A 26,950-nucleotide genomic window follows, 5' to 3' on the forward strand; every position below is an offset into this window, starting at 1 on the left:
TTACACTCTTTACTTAAAAAAAAAAAATGCACGAGGCAAAAAACAAACATTTTGAAAAGAACTAATTAGAGGGAATTTGCTATATAAATAAGAGAAACACATTAAAATCTATAGTCATTGAAACATTATGATACTGATTTAGGAATAGATCAATAGATCAATGGAACAGAAAAAGGATCCAGAAAAAAGACATGTTATAATGTGAACATAGCTGGTGGTAAAGGGAACTTAGCTGGTGGTAAAGTCAGTATGGAAAGAATGAACCATTTAATAAAAAGTGTTGAAACAAAAGGCTAGGGAAAAATTTAGAGCTCATATACGCAAAAATAAATTCCAGATAAAGATCTAACCTTAAGTTGAGAAAGGTCTTTCTAAACATGATACAAAACCCAAAAATTACAATGGAAAAGAGGGACAGATTAGCAACATAAAAATTAAAAGCTTCAAATAAAAACGACACCACGAAGAAATCTGTAAGGTTATTTAATAGCACCTATTGAAATACAAATGCAAATACCTGTTGATTCTATTTCTAGGAACTACTCCTATAGAAATACCGGTACAAGCAAATGCACATAAATGTATCCCACAAAGTTGGTAGTGGCAAACTATAAGGAGAGTGATCTAAGGAGGGGATCAGATAAATCTACAGAGGAATAATACGCAGCCTGTAAGGATAAGATAGGGGTAAATATAATGCAATGAAAAGATGTCTTCAATAAATTATTTTATTTTTATTGTTAAATAGTATACCCTACAGAAAATAGCATAAAACATAAATGTAGTTCTTAATTAATTAATTATAAGCAAGAATTAGAACAAAAGCAAGACTTGGAACATTGCCAGGAACCTGTAAGTCCCCAAGTATCCCATTCTGATCACAATTCTTCTCATTCTATAGATATCCATTGTCCTGACTTCTGTGGTAAACATTCCTTGCTTCTCTCAATATATGGTTTTCTTTTCCCTTTTCTAGAATTTTAAATAAATAGTGTAATACAATATATTTCTGAATTTGTTTTCTTTTTATTCAACGTTTTTAAGATTTATTAATGCTGCTGGGTGTAGCTAGAGTTTGTTCATTTTCATTGCTGTATTCCACTGAATGACTCTTCCGCTTTTTAAAAAATCTATTTTACTGCTTGTTTCTAGTTTTTTTTTTTTTTCCAGTTTGGGTCTATTACGAACAACACCTGTTTATTCTTCTACATGTATCATCATATACATAATCATGTATTTCTGTTGGAGCCATGTTTTTTTAATGGGTTTGAATATTTTCAGTTTCACTAGATAATGCCAAAGTGTTTTCCAAAGTGAGTATAAGAATTTTCACTCCCACTAGCAATGTAAAGTTTGCATTGCTCCATATCCTTAACACTTTGGTATTATCCTATTTTTAAATTATAGCCAATCTGGAGTTGTGTGATGGCATTTCTGTGTAGTTTTGAATTTGGTTTCCTTGATTACTGATGAAGCCAAGAACATCTTCATATGTATAAGGCCATTTGTTTTCTTCTTTTGAAGTTCCTATTTAAGTCTTTTGCCTGTTTGTCTATTGGACTTTCTGTCTTTCTTACTGATTTGTCATTGTGTTTGATATATTCTGGTATAATTTCTTTATTGGTGTTTTAGTTTCCTAGGCTGCTGAAAGCAGATACCTTGAAATGGGTTGACTTAAACAATGAGGATTTATTAGTTTACAGTTTGAGGCTGAGAAAATGTCTAAATCAAGGCAACATCAGGGAGATGCTTTCTTCTGGAAGACTGGCTGCCAGTGATTCTGGGCTCCTCTGTGACATGCCAAGGCACATGGTGGCATCTGCTGGTCTCTCCCTACTCTTCTGGGTTCCACTGAGTTCAGCTTCTTCCTTCCCTGGCGTGCTCTCTCTCACACACGTGTGCGCTCACGCTCTCTCTCTGTATTCCTTCCATTTATAGAGGATTCCAGTAAAAGGATTAAGACCCATCCTTAATGAAGGATGTCACACCTTAATTGAAGTAGCCTTGTCAAAAGGTCCTACTTACAATGGGTTGACACCCACGGGAACAGATTAAATTTAAGAGGATGTCTTGCTGGGGTACATTCACCTTCAAACCATCGCAATAGGTTTATGTAGCTTACAATTTTGCTCTCTCTGCTGTGTTTTTGATGAACAGAAATATTTAATATTGATGTGGGAAAATATGTCATTTTTGTTTCCTGTTACTGCTTTTTCTATCTGATTTAAGAATTATTTCTCTATCCTAAAGTCATGAAGACAATATATTCTAAAAGCATTAATTATTTTGTCTTTTATATTTAGGTCTACAAACCACATGGAATTGAATTTTGTATAAGATGTGAAGGGACCCACTCCAATTTTTTTCCAGATGAATACCCAGTTAAGACAGTAGTACAGATTATTGAAAATATCATAATTTCCCCACCATTCTGCAGTGTCAATTTTATCATAAATCAAATGTATATATTTGCACAGATCTATTTCTAGATTCTTTATTCTGTTCCATTGCTCTATTTCTAACACCAATACTACTTTGTCTCAATTACTATAGCTTTATAAACAGTCTTGATAGCCAATAGAACAAGTCCTCCCAACCCAGTCTTCAAGTTTTTGGCTATTCTTAGACCTTTTTATAGCCATATAAAAATTAGAATCCATTTAAAATTCCTCCTGAGGCTTTTTTTGGGGATTGTGTTGAATCTATAGATGAATTTGGGAGAGAATAAGTATCCTATAAACCGATTTTCCTAATCCAGAAACGGTATATCTTCCTTTTTATTATTTATTCTTTAATTTCTTTCATAAAGTTTAATAGTTTATTCTATAGACATTTACATATCCTTTGTTAGATTTATTACTAGATAATTGATATTTTGTTGTAAATAGTATATTTTTAAAAATTAACTTAGAGTTTTTTTGTTAGTATGTAGAAATGCAATTATTTTTATGGGTCTTAATCTATCTAGCAACCTTGCTAAACTCACTATTTGTAAAGTTTTTAAGGATTTCCTAAATGAAAAGATTGTCTGTAAATTATGACAATTACATATTTTTCTTTCTAACCCTTATATATTTTCTTGTCTTACTGTACTGTCTGGAATGCTTCCAATATAATGTGAAATAGCAATGGAAATGGAGGGCATCCTGGTCTTGATCCTCATCTGCAATGGAAAGTTTTTAACCATTACTTACAGTATTTGTTGGGGGCTTTTTTTGTAGATATTCTTTCTCAGATTAAGGAACTTCCTTTTCATTCCTGGTTTGCTAAGAGTTATTAGAGTGGCTGTTGAATTTTATCAAATGTGGTTTTGAAACAATTCAGAGGATTTTAAGATTTTTTTCTTTTAATCTGTTAATAGTGAATTACACTAATTTTCTAATATGAAATCAACTTCGTATTTGTGTTATAAGCCCAATTTTGTCATAATGTATTATTCAATTTACTAATATTTTGTTAAGGATTTTGTATCTACGTTTAATGATAAGACTGCTTTACAATTGTCCTTTCATATAATTTCTTTGCTAGATGGTATAAAGGTGATGTTGGTCTTATAAAATTAGCTGGCGTATGTGCCAGTTTGAATGTATTATGTCCCCCAAAATGCCATTATCTTTGATGTAATCTTGTGTGGGCAGATGTATTAGTGTTGATTAGATTGTAATTCTTTGATTGAGTGTTTCCATGGAGATGCGACCCACCCAACTGTGGGTGATAACTCTGACTGGATAATTTCCATGGAGTTGTGGCCCTGCCCATTCAGAACGGGCCTTGATTATTCACTGGAGCCCTATCAAAGCTCAGACAGAAGGAGCGAACTTGCTTCTGCCAAGAGGGACACTCTGAAGAATGCACAGGAGCTGAAAAGAGAGGAGGTGCAGATGAGAGACAGTTCGAAGATGGCTGTTGAAAGCAGACTTTTGCTCCGGAGACACTAAGAAAGAAAAAATGCCCCAAGAGCAACTAAGAGTGACATTTTTGAGGAACTATAGCCTAGAGAGGAATGTCCTGGGAGAAAGCCATTTTGAAACCAGAACTCTGGAGCAGACACCAGCCATGTGCCTTCCCAGCTAACAGAGGTTTTCCAGACACCACTGGCCGCCCTCCAGTGAAGGTACCCTTTTTTGATGGACACTTTATGGCCTTCAGACTGTAACTATGTAACCAAATAAACCCCCTTTTATAAAAGCCAATCCATTTCTGGTGTTTTGCATTCGGGCAGCATTAGCAAACTAGAATAGTATATGTAGTCTGTTTTAATTTTAATGGAAGAGTTTGCTGGAATACTTAGGCGAAGTCCTATGGGCTTAGATTTTCTTTCTGGGAAAGATCTTATTTACAGAGTCAATTTCATTAATAGTTACGGGAGTATTATGGTGTTTTAGTTCTTCTTGTATCAGTTTTGGCAAGTAATATTTTTCTACAAATTTTACCATTTCATCTAATTTTAAAAATGTTTCGATAACATAGTTCATAATATCCTTTAAATTTTTTAAATTGTTTGCACAATCTGTAGCAATGTTGTTTCCATTCCTGATAATAATAGCTTTTCTCCTGATCAGTTTTTGCCAAGTTTGTCATTTTCTTTAAGTCTTTCAAATAAGTGACTTTTAGCTTTGTTGATGTACTTTACTGTATAATTGTTTCATTAGGTTCTGTTTCTTATCCTTATTTCTTTATGGTGCTATTTTTCTAATATCTTAACATGGATGCTTAGTTTATTAAGCTTCAGCCCCTTGTCTTTTCTGATATGTGCATTTGAGGCTAAAGAAAAAAAAATCACCTTTAAATTTTACTCTAGCTAAATCATACAAGTTTTGATATGTATTATTTTCATTGAGGCGGCTGAAAATAATTTCTAAATGCCACTATGATTTCATGGGTTATTTAGAAGTACCTCTCTTAAATACCTGAAAATTGTAATTAATTTTTAGTTTTATTAACATTTATTATAAATATATTTATATTCTATATAACAATGATGTATTATATGCTTGTTTATATACTATATGATGTATATAATTATTAAATTGTGATCAGTATACATGACCTAAAAATTTGATATTTATTGAGACTTGCTTTATGGCCATGCCTATGTTTAATTTTTGTAAATGTTCCTGGAAATAATGAGTTTTCTGTACATTGTAGCTACAGCATATGGCATTAGGTTAATTCTGTTAACAATATTATTGTTGCTCAATTCTTATATATTTATACTTATTTTGTTTGCTTATTTTATTAATTATTGAAAGGTATTACTGAAAATCTACAGTTTAGATTTGCCCACTTTTCCTTATAATTCTATTTATGGTTTATCATTTGAGGTCATGTTAGTTGTGGAATAAACATTCAGAATTATGGTGTCCCCCTGGCACACTGATTATTTCATCATACCTTAAAGTATACTTGTCTGATATTAATAAGCCTATATAAGCTCTCTTTCAGTAAGTATTTATATCTCTTTACATCCTTAAAATCTAATTCCTTATGTGCCAGATGTATTTTTTGAAAAAAGCATACAGTAGTTTGTGTTTTTTTCTTAAATCTGATCTTATTGAAAGTAATTTTCAATATAATGCAAACTCAAATATTGGGTTTGACTCTTACTATTTTAATTTTCTATTCATCACCAGTATTATATTTCTTTTCTATCCTTTCTTAAGTTCTTCTGGATTGATTATTTCTTAAATTTCCATTTTGTCCCCTTCATATTAGGTTGGAAGTTCTATTGTGATTCTATACCTTAAGTGGTTTCTTAGGAATTATGACATGCATCCTTAATTTATCAAATCTAGAGTTAATCAAAACTTTTATTCTGTTTCAGGAGTTTACAAGACCAGAGAATACCTTAATTCTCAACTTACATGACAATTTAATTCTATATTTTAAACCCTGTAAACATTCAATTATTGTTTTATATAGTCAATATTCATTTACAGTTACCCACAAATTTGCCACTTTCTTTTTTGTAATTAAAAAAAATTTTTTTTATTGAGATTGTGCACAAACCATACAATTATCCAAAGATCCAAAGTGTACAATCAGTTGCCCATGGTACCATCAGATAGCTGTGCATCCAACACCACCATTAATTTCTTTTTCAATTTTTAGAACATTTTCATTACTCCAGAAAAGAAATAAAGACAAAAAAAGGAAACTCAAATCCTCCCATATCCCTACCCACCCCCGCTCCATTAGTGATTCATAGTATTGGTATAGTAGTACACTTGTTACTGTTGATGAAAGAACGTTAAAATATTACTAACTGTAGTATATAGTTTGCAATAGGTATATATTTTTTCCTATATACCCCTCTATTATAGACTTCTAGTTATAGTGTCATACATTTACTCTAGTTCATGAGAGAGTTCTAATATTTGTACAGTTAATCACTGAATTGTCCAACACAAGATTCACTGTTTCTACATTCCCATCTTTTAACCTCCAACTTTCCTTCTGGTGACATACATGACTCTGAGCTTCCCCTTTCCACCACATTCACGCACCATTCAGCACTGTTAGTCATCCTCACAATGTGTGACCATCACCTCTGTCTACTTCTACATGTTTAAGTTCACCTTAGTTGAACATTCTGTTTGTAATAAGCAACCGCTTCCCATTCTTGAGCTTTGTTCTATATCCTGGTAACTTATATTTCATGTCTATGAGTTTACATATAAACTAGGTCATATCAGTGAGACCCTGCAATATTTGTCCTTATGTGTCTGTCTTATTTCACTCAGTATAGTGTCCTCAAGGTTTCTTCATTAACCCAGTTTTTTTTTTTTAAGTTGGTTTTGTTCACACACCATATATTCTGTCCTGAGTAAACAACTGATGGTTCACTGTATGGTCACGTATTTATGAATTCACCACCATCACCACTATCTATATAAGGACATCTCCATTTCTTCCACAAAGAAACAGGGAGAGTCAAAGAACAGAGAGAGGCAAAATAAAAAAAAAAAAAAAAGAGGAAAAAAAAAAACCAAACTTGACAGCTAGGAAGCGACAAAAGGAAAGACAGCATTAAACCAAAGTAGAATAAAGAGTCAGACAACATCACCAATGCCAACAGTTCCATACCCTACCCCTATGCATTTAGCTTTTTTACATTAAAGGAAGCATAATACAATGTTCCTGTTAATTATAGTCTCCAGTTTGCATTGATTGTATTTTTCCCGCAGTCACATCCTATTTTTAACACCTTGCAATGTTGACATCCATTTGCTCTCCCTCATGTAAAAACATACTTGTACCTTTTATCACAGTCATTGAGCACCCTAGGTTTCACTGAGTTATACAGTCCCAGTCTTTATCTTTCCTCTTTCCTTCTGGTGTCCCACATTCTCCTAACCTTTGTTTTTCAACTATACTCACAGTCATCTTTGTTCAGTGTACTTACATTGCTGTGCTACTATCTCCCAAAACTGTGTTCCAAACCTCTCACTCCTGTCTCTTCCTTTATCTGTAGTGCTCCCTTTAGCATTTCCTTTAGAGCAGGTATCTTGTTCACAAACTCTGTCATTGTCTGACAAAGACTATTTTAAACTCTCCCTCATATTTGAAGGACAGTTTTGCCAGATATAGGCTTCTTGGATGGTGGTTTTTCTCTTTCAGTATCTTAATATATCACACCACTTCCTTCTTGCATCTATGGTTTCTACTGAGAAATCTGCACATAGTCTTATCAAGCTTCTTTTGTATGTGATGGATAACTTGTCTTTTGCTGATTCAGGATATTCTCTTTATCTTTGATGTTCAATAATCTGATTAAGTATCTTGGCATAGGCCTATTCAGATTTATTCTGTTTGGGGTACACTGTGCTTCTTGGATCTGTAATTTTATGTCTTTCATAAGAGATAGGAAATTTTCATTGATTATTTCCTCTATTATTGCTTCTGCCCCTTTTCTCTTCTCTTCTCCTTCTAAGACACCCAAGACACATGCATTCCTGCATTCATGTTGTCATTCAATTCCCGGAGACATTGTTCATATTTTTTCATTGTGTTCCCTATTTGTTCTTTTGTGTCTAGGCTTTCAGGTGTCTTGTTCTCTAGTTCCTGAGTGTTTCCTTCTGCCTCTTGAGATATGCTGTGTATGTCTCCATTGTGTCTTTCATCTCTTTGTGTTGTAACTTTCATTTCCACAGATTCTACCAGTTGTTTTTTCGAACTTTCAATTTCTAACTTATGTACATCCAGTGTTTTCATTATACACTTCATCTCTTTTGCTATATCTTCCCTAAACTTTTTTAATTGATTTAGCATTAGTTGTTTCAATTCTATATTTCAGCTGAAGTGTAAGTTTCTTCCTCTGACGGGGCCATAACTTCGTTATTCTTAGCATAGGTTGTAATTTTCTATTTTCAAGGCGTCTGGTTTCCTTGGTTACCCCAATCAAGTTTTCCTTGACCAGAACAGGCTCAGGTTTCAAAAGGAGGCAATAGTATCAGGTCTCCCTGAGGGTGCGTCTTAGAAGACTGACACACCCTTTGAGGTCTCAAGCCACTGTGTTTTTCTGCCCAGCAGGCGGCACCTGCCAGCCTGTCACTCCAGACTGGTGTAAGGAGGTGTGGCCCATGGCTGTTTTCCCCTAGGCTCTGGGGTCTGGTTTTGAAGGGAAGGTGGATAGTAGAGCTTGGCACCACCTCTCTCCTCTTAGGGAAGATACAATCCCTGGAGAGATGTCATTTGCATTCAAATAGTCTCTCTGACTCTGCTATCTCCACCCTTATCTGGGTCAGATCGCTGGGAACTGAAAATGGCTGAGGCTTTCTCCACTGAGCCGAAAAAGGGACAGAAAGCCCTCCTTCAGGGCCTGCTCACGGCCAACCTCAAATTCACCTGTTGGCCAGAGACAGCACCCGGTCCTCTGGGCTCCTCCTCCCTCCCAGAGAGTTCCCTAGGCTCTCCAAGGCCAGTCGTCACCAAAAGCCTCTGTCTGCTTGTTGGGAATTCGTAGCTTGTAATGAGCAGTGAACATTTGTTAATTAAAGCCTCAATTGGAGCTCAGCTGAGCTATATTCACTTGCTGGGAGAATGCTGCTCTCTTGAACAGCGAGGCTTTGCAGTTTGGGCTGCTGTGGGGGAGGGGCTCTCAGCTAGGGTCCACAGTTTTTACTTACAGATTTTATGCTATGATCTTGGGCATTCCTCCCAATCCAGGTTGGTGTACAATGTGTGGACAGTCACGTTTCTCCCCCAGGAGTTATTCCAGATTATTTACTAGCTGTTCCTAGTTATTAGTTGTTCCAGGGGGACTAACTAGCCTCCACTCCTCTCTATGCTGCCATCTTCTTCCCTACCACCACTTTCTTTTTTTATCATTCCTTACTGTGGCATAATTTTCTTCTACCTAAAGAATTTTTTTAGAACTTCATTTAATGCAGAACAACTGATATCAATTTCTCTAAGATTTTATTTGCCTACAAATATCTTAATGTCACTTTTATACTTGAAAATTTCACCATAGTGTTTACATGTGAATGTCTATCTAGTTTAGGGTTTGTTGGGATTTTACAATCAATTGGAAAAAACTATCAGCCATTATCTTTTCAAATATTAGCTCTACCTTGACTTTACTCTTTTTAATTCAAAAATATTTATTAATTACTAATGAGATACTAGGCATTTAGTATCATGTGTATACATATTCACATAAAAACATATGCCTATGTTCTGCCTGTCTAGAGAGAGAATTCAAATTGCGATCAAGTTGAAAGTACTGTTTTACATTTAGCAGTTTTAGTTAACACAATACCATGTGCATTTTCTTCTATCTTTACATTGTTCCAGAACTTATTTTTAAGTATTCTTTGAAAAACAAAACAAAACAAAACTTATTGTGGACATTTTCAAACACCTACAGAAGTGGAAAAAATAGTACGAGTACCCGTCACTGAGTTTTAATAATCAACTCTCTGCCTTTCTCTTTTCATTTATTTTCCCCATTTCAAAAATTATTTTTAGGAGTGAACTGTGAAAATTTGAGACACCATGCCATTGTACTTGTGCATTTCAGTACTAACAGATAAGAACTTTTCTGGGGACATAAACAAAATGTCATTTTCATGTCAATGAAGGTAAAAATAGTTCTTAAGTATTATTAATACAAGTCTGTGTTCAATTTTCACCTGATGTATCAAATGTATCTATTTATGGTGGTTTGTGTGAACCAGGATCCAAACAAGTTTTACACATTGTATTAATTGATCTCCCAAGATTCTTTTAAACTGTAACAGTTCTCTCTCCAAAAAATTTTCAATGTTTTTATTTTTCTAAGAAACTGTTGCTTTTAGAATTTATCAAATTCTGAACTTTAATTTTTTTAAGTTACAGTATTTTTTTATATCTAAAAGTTAAGTTCTATTTGGATCTTTTCCAAAGCTGTGGTTTTTTTTTTTTTATTAGCTATTTTTTTTTTAATTGAGATTGTTCACATACCATATCCAAAGATCAAGTGTACAATCAACTGCCCACGGTAGCATTATACACCTGTGCACCCATCACCACAGTTGATTGTTTTTGAATTTTTAGAACATTTTCATTACTCCAAAAAAGAAATAAAGACAAAAAAAGGAAACTCGAATCCTCCCATACCCCTACCCACCCCCCCTCCATTACTGACTCACAGTATTGGTATAGTACATTTGTTACTATTGATGAAAGAATGTTAAAATACTACTAACTGTAGTATATAGTTTGCAATAGGTATATTTTTTTCCCTATATGCCCATCTATTATTAACTTCTAGTTACAGTGTCATACATTTGTTGTAGCTCATGAAAGAGATTTCTAATATTTATACAGTTAATCATGGACACTGCCCACCGCAGGATTCACTATTTTATACATTCCCATCTTTTAACCTCCAACTTCCCTTCTGGTGACATATGTGACTTTGAACTTACCCTTTCCACCACATTCACAGACCATTCAGCACTGTTAGTTATTCTCACAATGTGCTACCGTCATGTCTTCCATTTCCAAACACTTAAGTTCAACCCAGGTGAACATTCTGCTCATAATAAGCAACTGCTTCCCATTCTTTAGCCTCATTCTATATCCTGGTAACTTATATTTCATGTCTATGAGTTTACATATTATAATTAGTTTATATCAGTGAGATCCTGCAATATTTGTCCTTATGTGTCTGACTTATTTCACTCAATATAGTATCCTCAAGGTTTCTTCATCGACCCTTTTTTTTTTAAGACAGTTTTGTTTACCCACCATACATTCTGTCCTAAGTAAACAATCAGTTCCCTGTATAGTCACATATTTAAGTATTCACCACCATCACCACTATCTATATAAGGATATCTCCATTTCTTCTACAAAGAAAGAGGAAGAGTCAAAGAAGTTAGAGAGAGAAAAGAAAAAGGAAAAAGAAAGAGAAAAGAAAAACATGACAGCTAGGAAGCAACAAAAGGAAAGATAGGCATTAAACTGAAGTAGAATAAAGAGTAAGACAACATTACCAAAGCCAAGAGTCTCATACCCCTCTCTATGTCCCTCTCTTAAATGCATTTAGGTTTGGTATATTGCCTTTGTTACATTAAAGGAGGCATAATACAATGTTTCTGTTAATTATAGTCTCTAGTTTGCACTGATTGTATTTTCCCCTCAATACTACCCTATTTTTAACACCTTGCAAGGTTGACATTCATTTGTTCTCCCTCATGTAAAAAAATATTTGTACCTTTTATCACAATTGTTGAGCACTCTAGGTTTCACTGAGTTATATAGTCCCAGTCTTTATGTTTCCTCTTTCCTTCTGGTGTCCCACATGCTCCTAACATTCCTCTTTCAACCATACTCACAGTCATCTTTGTTCAGTGTATTTACATTGCTGTGCTACCATCACCCAAAATTTTGTTCCAAACCTCTCACTCCTGTCTTTTCCTATCTGTCTGTTGTGCTCCCTTTAGTATTTCCTGTAGAGCAGGTATCTTGTTCACAAACTCTGTCATCATTTGTCAGAGAATATTTTAAGCTCTCCCTCATATTTGAAGGATAGTTTTGCCAGATATAGGATTCTTGGTTGGTAGTTTTTCTCCTTCAGTATCTTAAATATATCACACCACTTCCTTCTTGCCTCCATGGCTTCTATTGAGAAATCTGCACATAGTCTTATCAAGCCTCATTTGTATGTGATGGATCGCTTTTCTCTTGCTGCTTTCAGGATTCTCTCTGTCTTTGACATTTGATAATCTGATTATTAAGTGTCTTGGTGTAGGCCTATTTAGATCTATTCTGTTTGGGGTATGCTGCACTTCTCAGATCTGTACTTTTATGTCTTTGATAAGAGATGGGAAATTTTCATTGATTATTTCCTCTATTATTGTTTCTGCCCCCTTTCCCTTCCGTTCTCCTTCTGAGACATCAATGACATGTACATTCACGTGCTTCATGTTGTCATTCAATTCCCTGAGATGTTGCTCATATTTTTCCATTCTTTTCCCTATCTGTTCTTTTCTGTGTAGGCTTTCAGGTGTCTTGTTCTCCAGTTCCTGAGTGTTTTCTTCTGTCTCTTGAGATCTGCTGTTGTATGTCTCCATTGTGTCTTTCATCCCTTGTGTTGTGCCTTTCATTTCCTTAGATTCTATCAGCTGTTTTCTTGAACTTTTGATTTCTACCTTATGTTTGCCTGGTGTTTTCATTATACACTTCATCTCTTTTGCTATATGTTCCCTAAAATTTTTGAATTGATTTAGCATTAGTTGTTTCAATTCCTGTATCTCAGTTGAAGTGTAAGTTTCTTCCTTTGACTGGGCCGTAACTTCACTTTTCTTAGTGTAGGTTGTAGTTTTCTATTGTCAAGGCATCTGGTTTCCTTGGTTACCCCAATCAGGTTTTCCCAGACCAGAAATGGCTCAGATCTCAGAAGGGGACAATATTCAGTATCAGGTTTCCCTGAGGGTGTGTCTTAGAAGATTGACACACCCTGTTGCTCCTGACTGGTGTAAGGAGGCGTGGCCCCCTTAATTCTTAGTTTCTCTTTTGGCTGTTTCCCCCAGGCTCTGGGATCTGGTTCTGAATGTGAGGCTGGTCGTAGGGCTGGGCAGCATCTCCTTCCTCTTAGGGAAGATAATACCCCATAGGGAATGATCACCAGCATTTAAATAGGTTCTCTGGCTCCCTGACTCTGCTGTCTCTACCCTTGTGTGGGTCAGAGCACTGGAAACTGAAAATGGCTGCAGCTTTCTCCACTGAGCTGCCCAGGTTGAGAGAGAGAGAAAAAGGGATAGAAAGCCTCACTTCAGGGCCGGTCCATGCCCCCCCACCCCCGCTTAACCTGCTGGCCAGAGATAGCACCTGGTCCTCTGGGATTCCCTTCCCAGGACAGAGAAGTCCTCTGGCTCTTTAAGGTTGGTCATCACTAAAAACCTCTGTCTGCTTGTTGGGGATTGGTAGCTTGTATTGAGCAATCCAAGTTTGTTAATTAAAACCCCAGTTGAAGCTGGACTGAAGTATATTGGCTTGTTCAGAGAGTGCTGCTCTCTATCACAGTGAGATTTTGCAGTTCAGGCTGCCATGGGGGAAGGGAGGGGACTCCTGGCTCGGGTCCACAGTTTTTACTTACAGATTTTATGCTGTGATCTCAGGCATTCCTCCCAATCCAGGTTGGCGTATGATGTGTGGACAGTCATGGTTGTCCCCTATCAGTTATTCCAGATTATTTACTTGTTGTTCTTGGTTGTTTATTAGTTGTTACAGGTGAACTAACCAACTTCCACTCCTCTCTATACTGCCATCTTTTTCCTGTCTCTGTTGTTACTTTTTTATAGTTTCCTATTCCCTGCAGATATTTTCACATCTATATTTTACTTGTTTAAACATACTCAGCATAGCTATTGAACTTAATCTAATATATTAAATTGTTGCAGATCTACTTTTGTTGTTTCTTAATTTTGCATGGAATTGTTTCCTTGTGTGCCTAGTTATTTTTGGCCATGTGCTAGATATTGTTTTTGAAAAATTATTTGTATGAACAGTGTCAGGCCTACAATACATATAGCTTTCTCCGGAGAGGATGACTGCTTCTTCTAGGAGCCTAATACTATCCATCCAGGACCACTTTAAACAGTTAAAGGCTTGAAATTCCCTAGACATCCCAGAGAATTCAAATTTCATTGCAATTTCATGTTGGACATTCCACTTCCACTTATATATAATAAGTATATATCCCACTTGTACTTATAAAGGTATAAGCATACCCTTACGCTACTGGTGTTATCATTTAGGGTCTCCTGTCAGACTCTCTACTTTGTTTATGTTGTGTTCTTTGATTTCTGTTCACCTCAATCTACAAGGTTGTCAAGATGAAGATAAGTTTCCCAGAATCATTGTACATGATTCTGTTAGTAGGTATTTCTGTTGCTAAATACTCAAGATGACAACATACCAGGCATAACATTAGAATACAAGAGTGATTGGATTAGGATTAATTGATAATCTGAAAAACAAAACAAAATGCATAAGTTTTGGAAGAAGAGTGGCATAGGTTCTCAAGAACTGTGTCACTTAGTACTTCAAGAATTATGATGCTTTAATGACAAGAATTTAGGAGGATCTATAATTTGAAGGCAGAATTGAATTTGGCAGGAAACTGGCACACTGGTGAAGAAATGCAACACCATTATAAGCCTAGAGGTATCCTGAGAATATAGATTGTTCTTTTATAGCAGAATAACTTGAAAACAGGTGGGGCCATAACTTTTTATTTCTTATAATAAAAAAATCAATTGTGGCAAAATATATATACCACAAAAATTGCCATTTTAACCATTTTTAAGTGTACCACTCAGTGGCATTCATTATATTCAAATACTGTGCAACTATCACCACTATTTCAAAAACTTTTTTTATCACCCCAAGGAGAAACTCTGTACCCCTTAGGCAATAATGCCCCCTTTCCCTGGGCCCCTAGGCACTGGCAACTCTCCTTTATGTCTCTATGAATTTTACTAGTCTAGACATTTCATATAAGTGGAATTAGACAAAAGTGTCCTTTTGTTTCTGGTTTATTTCTCTTTGCATAATTTCAGTGTTCATATGTTGTAGCATTCATCAGAATCTTATTCTTTTTTATGGCTAAATAGTATACCATTGTATGTATATACCACGTGTTGCTTATCCATTCTTCTGTTGATGGACACTTGGGTTGTCATTTTTTGGTTATTGTGAATAATGGTGCTGTGAACACTGGTGTACAAGTGTCTGTTTTAAGTCTTATTTTCAACTTTTTGGAATTTCTTAGTCATATGGTAATACTATGTTTAACACTTTGAGGAACCACCAAACTATTTTCCACAGCAGCTATACCATTCTACATTCTCACTAGCAACGTGGGTTCCTATTTCTCTGCCAACACATGTTATTTTCTGGTTTGTTTGTTTGTTTTTTAAACAATAACTATCTTACTGGTTATGAAGTAGTATCTCATTGTGGTTTTGATTTGCATTTCCATGATGACCAGTGATGTTGAGCATCTTTTCATGTGGTTTGTTGGCCATTTGTACACCTTCTTTGAGAAATGTCTACTCAAACCCTTTGCCTGTTTTTAAAATTAGGTTGTTTGTCTTTTTGTTGTTGAGTTGTAGGAATTATTTTCTGAATACTAAACCATTAATAGATAACATGATTTGCAACTACTTTCTCTCATTCTGTAGGCTATCAAAATTTTGACTTTCTCAATAATATCCTTTAGTGCATAAAATGTTTTTAATTTTAATGAAGTCCCATATGCTTTTGGTGTCAAATCTAAATTTCCAAGGTCATGAACATTTACCCTTATGTTTTCTTTTAAGAGTTTTATGGTTTTATGCTTTTTATTCAGGACTTTCATTCAACAGTTGATAATAAATATGAAATGGGGCCACATGTTCTCCAACAGTTAATCTGACATCATGATTTTTTAGCAGTGTTTGTACAATTAAATATTTTGTGCTTTTCATTATTTTATTAAAATTAGAGGACTCGGGCAAGATGGCGGCATAGAGAGGAGTGGAAGCTAAGTAGTCCCCCTGGAACAACTACAAAAAACCAGAAACAACTAGTAAATAATCCAGAATAACTGCGGGGGGGACAAACGAGACCATCCATTCATCATACACCAACCTGAATTGGGAGGAATGCCTGAGAACACAGCATAAAATCTGTAAGTAAAACCTGCGGAACCAGGTCGGGAGACCCCCTCCCCCATAGCCCGAGCTGCTGAGCCTCGTGGTGCCACAGAGAAGCTCTCTTCCAGCAAGCAAATACAGCTCAGCTGAGCTCCAACTGGGGTTTTAAGTAGCGAGTGTGAACTGCTCACTACAGGTACACAGCCACAAAAAACAGACAGAGGCTTTGGGTGACGACTGACCTGGGAGAGCCGGAGGGTTGCCTTGGACTGGGTCTGAAGGGGACTATCTGTTTCTTTTTTGGCTCAGTGGAGAAAGCCCCAGTCATTTTTAGTTTCCAGGGCTGTGACTCTGGGAAGGGTGGAGACACCACAAGCAGAGCGAGACCATTGAAATGCTAATGACCTCCACCTGAGGGGTCTGTCTTCTCTAGGAGGAAAGGGGTGGGGCCCTTTCCATTCAGAACCAGACCCCAGAGCCTGGGGGAACACAGCCATACCTCCTCACACCAGTCAAGAATTATAGGCTAACAGGCATCACCTGCTGGGCAGAAAAGCACAGTGACCCGAGGCATCAAAGGGTAGAGCAATTTTCTAAGACACACCCTCAGGGAAACCAGATACTGAATATTTCTTCCCTCTGGGACCTGAGCCTGTTCTGGTCTGGGAAAACCTGATTTGGATAACCAAGGAAACCATGCCTAGACAACAGAAAATTACAACCTACACTAAGAAAAACAAAGTTATGGCCCAGTCAAAGGAACAAACGTACACTTCAACTGAGACACAGGAATTTAAACAACTAATGCTAAATCCATTCAAAAAGTTTAGAGAAGATATTGCAAAAGAGATAGAGGCTGTAAAGGAAGCACTGGACATGTATACGGCAGAAATCAAAAGTTCAAAAAACCTACTAGTAGAAACTATGGAAATGAAAGGCACAACACAAGAGATGAAAGACACAATGGAAACATACAACAGCAGATCTCAAGAGGCAGAAGAAAACACTCAGGAACTGGAGAACGAAATACCTGAAAGCCTACACACAAAGGAGCAGATGGAGAAAAGAATGAAAAAATATGAGCAACGTCTCCGGGAACTCAAGGATGAAACAAAGTACAATAATGGACATATCATTGGTGTCCCAGAAGGAGAAGAGAAGGGAAAGGGGGCAGAAGCAATAATAGAGGAAATAATTAATGAAAATTTCCCATCTCTTATGAAAGACATAAAATTACAGATCCAAGAAGCGCAGCGTACTCCAAACAGAAGAGATATGAATAGGCCTACGCCAAGACACTTAATAATCAGATTGTCAAATGTCAAAGACAAAGAGAGAATCCTGAAAGCAGCAAGAGAAAAGCAATCCATTACATACAAAGGAAGCTTAATAAGACTATGTGTGGATCTCTCAGCAGAAACCATGGAGGCAAGAAGGAAGTGGTGTGATATATTTAAGATACTGAAAGAGAAAAACCACCAACCAAGAATCCTGTATCCAGCAAAGCTGTCCTTCAAATATGAGGGAGAGCTCAAAATATTTTCTGACAAACAGACAATGAGAGACTTTGTGAACAAGACACCTGCCCTAAAGGAAATACTAAAGGGAGCACTACAGGGTGATAGAAGACAGGAGTGTGTGGTTTGGAACACAATTTTGGGAGATGGTAGCACAACAATGTAAGTACACTGAACAAAGGTAACTATGAATATGGTTGAGAGAGAAAGATGGGGAGCATGTGAGACACCACAAGAAAGGAGGAAAGATGACGACTGGGACTGTGTAACTTGGTGAAATCTAGAGTATTCAACAATTGTGATAAAATGTACAAATATGTTCTTTTACAAGGGAGAGCAAGCAAATGTCAACTTTGCAAGGTGTTAAAAATGGGGAGGCATTGGGGGAGGGATGCAATCAGCATAAACTAGAGACTGTAACTAATAGAATCATTGTATTGTGCTTCCTTTAATGTAATAAAGGTGATATACCAAGGTGAATGCAGGTAAGAGGGGTGATAGGGGAGGCATGTTAGACACTTGACATTGGTGGTATTGTCTGATTCTTTATTCTACTATGATTTAAGGTTATTTTTCCTTTTGCTGCTTCCTAGCTGTCATTTTTTTGTTTCCTCTTTCTTTTGCCTCTCTACCTTCTTTGACTCTCCCTCCTGCCTTGTGGAAGAAATGTAGATGCTCTTGCTTAGTATGAGCAGAATGTTCAATTAGTGTGAACTTAAATGTTTGGAAATGAACAGGGGTGTTGGTAGCAAAATGTGAGAATAACTAACAGCGCCGAATGGTGTGTGAATGAGGTGGAAAGGGGAAGCTCAGAGTCATATGTCACCAGAAGGAAAGTTGGAGGTCAAAAGATGGAAGTGTATAAAATTGAATCCTATGGTGGGCAATGTCCATGATCAACTGTACAAATACTAGAAATCACTTCATGAACCAGAACAAATGTATGACAATACAATTAGAAGTTAATAATAGAGGGGCATATAGGGAAGAACTATATACCTATTACAAACTATATACTACAGTTAGTAGTATTTCAACATTTTTTCATAAACAGTAACAAACGTACTATATCAATACTAGGAGTCAACAATTGAGGGAGATTGGTTAGGGATAGGGGAGGTTTAGAGTTTCCTTTTCTTTTTTTCTTTTTTCATCTTTCACTTTATTTCTTGTCTGGAGTAATGAAAAGTTTCTAAAAATTGAACAAAAATTAAGTGTGATGGATGCACAGCTGTATGAGGGTACCCAGGGGCAAGTGATTGTACACTTTGGATCTTTGGATAATTGTATGGTATCTGAACAATCTCAATAAAAATGAAAAAAAAAAAAATTAGATAGAAGATTGAAAATGAAAATGCTGATTCCATGAAAAAGCAGAGGCTTCATAAACTTAATATTGATGTAACTGAAACAAAGATGAGAACTGTTTAAAATGCCAGAATTAGAATATCTTTAACTTCAATGAAATATTTGCATTCAGTTGTGAAGGAAAATAAAAGCACAATTAAGAGTCATGCAGAAAGGCTTCATGTATATGATGTCCTTTTGTGTGGTATCTTTACCCCTCCTCTTGGGTGTAAGGGGTACCTGTTAATATGATGGGATGATTACTCTCTTAATTAGGCAACATTATATGGCAAAAGTGATATATAGTCCTTTGGTGATGTGCATTATATAGGACTCTGCTATAGCAGATTGAAGCAAGATTGTTTTGGCTGTCATTGAAGAAGCAAATGGCCATGTTGTGAGAGGGCTATGTGACTAGGAAGCAAGGGTGGCCTCTAGAGAGCAATCCTCTGTCGACAATCTGCAAGAAAACAGAGACCAATGTCCTGTAACTACAAGGAACCAAATTCTGTGGACAACCTGGATGAGCTTGGAAGACCTTGAACTCTGGATGAGAATGCAGACTGGCTGTCGCCTTGATTTTGGCCTTGTGATATCCTGAGCAGAGATCCAGCTATGCTTTCCCAGACTTCTGATTTACAGAACTGTGAGATAATAAATGGGTGTTGTTTTAAGTCACTAAGTTTGTGGCAATTTGCTATACAGCAACAGAAAACTGATGTCATATACTAACATGAAAATACTGAGTATGAGTAAAACAGATTAGATGTGAAGGAACTAGTAGAATCCAGAAATAGAACTAAACATATGCATTTTAATGGTTCAGAACAGAGAGGACAGGATGAGGGGTGGGGAGGATTAATTCGGGAAGAGAAGGAGGAATGTTTATGAGTATGCCATGCTTGTATTTTTCAAAGAAAGGAAAGGAAATTAACATTTATTAAGCATCTTCCATTTATTGTGTTAGATACTTCCTTCCGTGTTCAGAGTGGTAAAAAAAGCTATTTTTTAAATGTTTTATTTTTCTTCTAATATAACAAGTAATCATGTATTCTTTTAAAGCACAGAAAATATATTCTTAAAGTAAAATAAACCAGGAGTACAGAAAACTCTTATTAAATTAGTATCATCAACTCATCAGTAACTACATGTAAAAATTAGTGTGTTTGATATGAGTATGCATTTATCTTTATAGACAGATACCTCTCCATGTATGTGTATGCATTTGCAAATATTTACTTTAACAAAGTATACACACTATAATGTTTTAATAATGAATTCTGCCCTTTCAGCAAAATTTGTCATAAATACCATTTTGCAATTTGGGGGATTTAAATAACTGTGGATTCAAGAATTGGTGAAAAAGCGCCAAAGAGCAAACTGTTTATTTATCTTCCCGAATTTTTCTGAGATGAAACACTCTACTTGGTCATTTTACTTTCAAATATAAATAGACAGTTGTTACTATAACATTTTTTTAAATTAAGTTATGATGTATGAAGATAAGGGTTTTACACAATATATCCAGTGTTTGTGAAAGGCCTAGTAGTTCTATTATTCACATAGTGTAATTTTGTTTTGAGAATGCATGTACATGTACATATCTGGTCTTTCAGATGCTTTTCCTCTTAAATGACCCCAAATGGAATGTCCTTCACCACACAAATGAACTGGACAACTTTCAATATGAGAATAAATCTGGTGCCATCTCTCTTCCCCTGCATAAACCTAAAGGACTTTCAAAGAACATCACGCCACCATCATGGAAGCTTCCCCAAAGGTTTTTGTTTTACTTTGTTTTGATTTTTGTTTTTAAGCAAAAGAGAGGGCTTTGTAATAGGAATATTTTTTTCTTTCCTTGAACTCTTTACTGAAGTTTAAGATACATTCAGAAAAGTGTACAAATGACAAGTGTATAGCTCAACAAATTTTCACAATGAAACATCCTTATAACCAGCATCTGGATTTAAACAAAACAAAAACAAACCAAAAAAAGCAAACAAACAAAAAAAGAACATCACCAGCACCTTAGAAACCTCCCTGATCTGTCCTTTCCAGTCATTGCCTTCATAAAGATAATCACTACTCTGACTCGTATCACCTCTCAGATGAGCATGAAATGTATATAAATGGAATCACACAGTATATATTCTTTGAGACTAGCTTTTCATACTCAATATACACTTGTAAGATATATCCATAATGTTGCATGAAGCAGTTCTTTTTCATTGCTATATAGAGTCCATTGTGTAAACAAACTGCAATTTATTTATCCATCCTACTGCTGATGAGCTTTTGGGTAGTTTCTGATTCTCAGCTGTTATGAATAATATTGCTATGAACATTTTTGTACAGGTCTTTTGGTGAAGCTATGTATGTATTTTTGTTGGGTACATAATAGGAGTGGAATTTCTGGGTTATAGAGCATGTGCTCAGCTTTAGCAGATACTGTCAAATATTCTCCAAAGTTGCACAAATTTACACCCCTATCAGCAGTGTATGAAATTCCATTTGTTCCAGATCCTTGTCAACACTTGGTCTTTCCTATCTTTCTCATTTTAGACATTCTGGTGGGCATGTAGCACCATTTTGGTTTAAATTTGCATTTCCCATGACTAATGAAGCTGAGTACCTTTCATATATTTATTGGCTCTTTGGATTGCCTTTTCTGTGAAATCGTTCAAGTCTTGCCTTTTTCTTATCAATTTTAAGGAATTCATTCGGTATAGGCATTTGATTGATTATTAAAATTAAAATATTTTTCTTTTAAGACCCAGGAAAAGTAATAAAAGCAACATTTAGATTTAACAGAAGAAACTTAAAACAGTTTCTATTCTGAAACATAGGCTTGACAGGGAACAAGAGAAAATAAAAGTCTACCTTTAAATATTTAACTCATGAATAGGTCAAATGAAAATGAGTTTATAATTTCTGACACTGGGAGAAACCTTCTGGAAATCTGTCATAAATCAGCACTTTGCAGTAATAAAGTAGACACACTCTTGAGAAGCTTACTACTTCTTAATGAAAATTTCATTGTCAAATACAATTTGCAGTTTGTTCATAATAAGTTTAAGTAGTGCTTCTGGTAAATAATTGGTCAGGTTTTCCTTGTAAAAAAGAACATACAAAATCCTGGCTTCTGGATTTAAATATTCTTCCATTAAAAAAAAAAAATAAGTGAAATGAAGTCGTGTCATCAAGGGTTGACCTATGCTTTCTACTGAGGCACAGAGGACAAACAACTACACTTCCACCAGATTTCTCCTTTTTATATTACAATAAATTCCCTCTGTGCATAGTACATTTTCATACTGTATGAGCTAAAAAATGTTTCAAAGTGAGAATGGTTGTACACTGCTATCACTGACAACTCCTAGGGTTTCTTTACACCATGTTTTTAGCTTTGTTAATAAAAAATGGTCTTTATCATCTCTCAGAGATTATTAAAAAAAGTTACAGGCTCCAACTGAAAAAATAAAAAAGCTATTTTCCTTGAAAATTTTCCTCAACAAGATAATCATCAATCAAGTATTTACTGAGTCCTATATTTATAGGAATAGGAGTAAAATAAAACTGAAAATACTCAACACATTTTACAAAGTTTTAGCAATTATAGTTGTGCAAATATTTACAAGTAGAATGATAGTATTCATAAAATAGAGTGACATTTAATGTTTTAGGAAACTACATTGATGATTCACTGAACTTCAAGTGAAGGCAAAATGCTTCAAGGAAAATCTCAGAATGTGGCAAATTATATGGAACATAAAGACTTCGATACATTTAAAATCTCATTATATTTCAGCTGTGTAAAAGAGACTACAGAAAAGCAGGCCAAATACTATGTGATTCAATTCCTCTATAATATACAGAAACCATTTAAATAATCTATTATACTAATAGTGATTAGTTTCCCATACTTTGAGAAAATGCTAATAAGAAATATTCTATAACTATACTAAGCAAACTCTTAGAAATAAGCTGCTCACTCCTATGAGGTCTTGGGTACACAAAAGATGATTATCTTTTCCTGTTAAATAGACTATCACATCTTCTCATTTCCTTAACTGAACAAATCTAACTCTTTCTATGAATTCACACAGGCTAAATTTCCTAGAATTCTAATAATTTTTTGTGGTTCATACTCACTTTGATGCACCACATCTCATTTTTCATTTATTTACCTGACACTTTATGCTCTTGGTATTCCTAGAGAACGGAACTATTAAAGAAGTAGGGACCCAAACATCTTGCCTATTATTTGATTCAAGAGACCAGAAATCAAATCAATCACACACAACCCAACTGAAGTTTAGTTTAGCAAGAAAGTTACAAACCAGAAAATTAAAAAATGAAATAATATCCAGTTTTTCTAATGATCACATTTCTAAATTAAATGTTGTATCTATGAATGCAACAGAGCTATTATAAAGTTTTTATAAAGTACTCTGCAATGATTGGAATTGGATACAAGACATCAGTCAGCAACCTGCCCAACAGGTTGGCTATCCTAGACGGCACTTGATCCTAAATGACACCCGCTTGAATCTGACAGTTCAAGTTGCTTACTTTCTAAGGTATGACGTAAGAAAGAGCAAGTAGAACCAGGTTATTTTCTTCTTCAAAGGATAGGACTGCACTAAACTAAACTAATTTTTCAAGTTGCTGTTTCAGCAACTTATTTACTCATAAAGTGCAGTAAAACTGAGAATGACAGAAAGGTGGAGTTCTACTGAGTCAGATTATGAACAGGAACTATTTACTGGCTCCCTCTCCAAAGTTCATAGCACTACCAGTTCACTGACGGTAAGGTTTGAGTAGGGGCAAGGAGGGTAGCAAAGAAGACAAAAACCTTCATCTGAATTTTATTCGCTAATTCAGTAAGTCTCCATTTTCACGTATGTACAAAGAAAGCATTCTGTGTGGCACTGCTTAAAACTTACAACACAAGCTGAAGTCATATCCATAATTACATGTGGAATTTTGATAGACCAAATCCTATCAGCAATAACAACAACAACAAAAATACAGCTGTAAGAGAATTCATGTTGTTGAGTCATGACTCATTTTCTTGAGTCACTGTTCACTAGGAAACAACAGGACAGGGCACAATCAGGTTATTTCCCTCTGATTCTGCACTTAAAGAACCAGATATTTTAAGCAAATTTATGCTGCTTAAATTTAAGAATCAGGTGAACCTTACTTCACAATCGTCACCTGCTCTTGACTAAAGCTGAAAAACAGGGAACTGAAAACAAGAACTAAGAACCACCACTAGAGAGCGTGAAAGAACAGATGAGAACAGAAAGAACAAAACAAGTCTGTAACACTTTTCCTCTTCAGAGGCCACTGAAGGTCAAGACTAGAGAGCAGAGGGGAAAACCCACCCATATTATCTACATCAAAGAATTCCAAGAGTTTCGGGTAAATAACCAGGTAACTTACATGAACAAAGAATTCATTTGACAACTCAGTGTTTTACATGTCCAGCCTCAAGTCCCTGGCCTTGCCCTTGTATTTGCTTTAATTTTTGTTTGAAGAAATTTCATTCTTAAGGTTTTAACCAGGATATGAAGCACAGAATTATACTCAAGAGGCAGAAAGAAACTGTAGAGGGAAAGGAGAAATAATTCCTTTGAATGAGTCAAAAGTTTTCATCAATGACAGCCAAAACTTCATCATAAAAATGTTAAAGTTTATTGCAGAGCTTTTTACTTTCTTTGAAAAAATTAATACATAAATTATATGTATACATATAGTTCATAGAAAAAAATTTTAAGAAACTAATACAAAGGAAAAAGTCATGAGTAATGAAAATGGTCTTGTCTTTAAGAAAACAATGGTCAAAAGAAAATGATTTACATGAGAATTTTTCTCATGCCACTCATTTCACTTTAGCCCACTCCATTCACATTTAAAATCTGTCTTTAGTCACAAAGTGGGCACCTTACTATTGCTTTTCTCTAAGAAAGACAGCACAAACCTGCACAATCTGACATTTTTGTTCAGGAAAGAAAAAGGGATATGTGTTCCTTTCAAATATTTTTCTCTTTACAATGCATGGTAGTAAGTTTTATAATGTTTAGGTTGGCTAACAGAGTAATGCCTTTCAACTTAGGTCATTAAAATACCACCAATAGATAAATGACCTCTGATTGTTCCTGACATCAGGAAATACACTCAGGCCAAAGTCTCATTTTAATATCAGGTTGTTTATCTATGTATCTATGTATCTATCCATCTAAGTAACTATCAATCAATGATCTATTTTTAATGTACAAATACATATCCTAGCAATCCTTTCATATACTTCACGTCGGATGAAGATGAGAGAAAATCTAAGTCCCGTGTAAAATAACACGAATACTGTTAAGTTGGATAGAGTGTTATGTCCTCATTCTCACAGTCATCAGTCCTCTTATAAAGAGTGCGCTTAATAATGGATTCTGTAGTAAGACAAACAGGCTCTTGTTTCCTACTGGGTGGAGAATTCAGTTTGTAATTTGGTTTCCGATAGCTGAGGGCAATAATGAAACTATTCCTTACAACTTACTGCTCAGCCCAAACAGACTTGTAAATCACTACTGCATTTATACAGACCCAGCTGAAAACTGGAATGAGCAGGTCAAGCTTTGATACAAAAGAACAACATCCCTTCACTGTGCTTATAGCCAAATCAAGCTAACTTGTTCCCAGGAGTTATAAAGAGCCATGACAGATCCTTTTGACAGAGGCTATCTTTCCTATTTAGTTCACTAGAATAGTTGGCCTGTCTCATCCTCACAATAGTTCCAGAAAAATGGAAAGGGCAGCAACCTTTTTTGGGGACTAAATGAAAATGTATGAAGACAGATGTTCACTGTCTGTTGTGACTCTCAATGTCCTCCACATAATGTTATCCTCTAACACACAATGCATAAGGCGAAGTAGCCAGGGACCCCTATATGTGGAGAGAAACTGAGCTGGACCCTGGACAAGGAAGCAATTGGTCTAAATAGTTAGATAAATTATCTCACATTTTTTTTTTCTTTCTTTCTTTTTTTTTTTTTGAGTAAACATAGGGAAGGCAACTGATACGTGATGATTATCTGTTTCCAGTAAATAGATACAAAACACAAAAAAGGATACTTGCATATAGGAAAAGAGTTTTACTTTCAGATACATTTATTCAGAATAGCCAGAAACATGTAGTTATTTATATAAAACCAATATACTAACAATAGTCATTTTTCGGAACTGAAAGCCATTTTTTTCTTCAGATAATCATTTTGTTATATATTTTTGTTTTTATTAAGAGCATAATATCAATATAATTTGATAACATCCATTCCAAAACACTCCCTCCCATAAGATTTCAGTCCAGGTTTATGATGCCTTTGGTCTGTTTAGGCAATAATTCATGGTACCTGAATTAAATAGAATTGGTATCATGGAAAAAGCATTAAACTGAGAATCAGAGGACCTGGGTTTTCATTTCAATTGTGCTAACTCTGTGATCTTGAGCAAGGACTACACCCCTCAGACCTCAATGTTCTCCTTGAAGGTGGAGACACTGGATTGTAGATGCTCTCTAAAGTCTTTTTAGGCTTTAACTTCCAGTGAATCAATCAAAGTCCCTAACTTGTCTTTTAGCAGAGGATATTAAAAGCCAATGCTGGGCAAAAATAGCAAGCAAAGTTTTCATTTAAATGCTCCTACTGTTTTCTACAGATTCAACCTGTTGGACTTTCTGAATGACACAGATTTATTACGTGCTACCAAGATCCAAGCAAGGCTAATGGTCAATATATTCTGTCTCCCTCAGATAGAAACACCCTTATCCAAGCATCTTAAATTGTGTATGTAAATTACTCATTCCCAGGTATATTTATGTTTCATAAAGAATTGGTGGACCATCCAGAATAAGAACCCCCTTCAAATTATTAAAAGAACAAGCAAGTTTTGCAGTGTTAA

The 26,950-nt window shown here is 35.5% G+C and overlaps 1 protein-coding gene across 6 annotated transcripts in view; it reads right to left on the reverse strand.

The window, feature by feature from the left end:
- Positions 1–26,950, reverse strand: part of RASAL2 (RAS protein activator like 2) — a 531,908-nt gene that overhangs the window by 154,305 nt on the left and 350,653 nt on the right. The window lies entirely within an intron of this gene.

The sequence above is a fragment of the Choloepus didactylus genome, chromosome 2, assembly GCF_015220235.1.
Source record: "Choloepus didactylus isolate mChoDid1 chromosome 2, mChoDid1.pri, whole genome shotgun sequence".
In the NCBI taxonomy this organism is placed as follows: domain Eukaryota; kingdom Metazoa; phylum Chordata; class Mammalia; order Pilosa; family Megalonychidae; genus Choloepus; species Choloepus didactylus.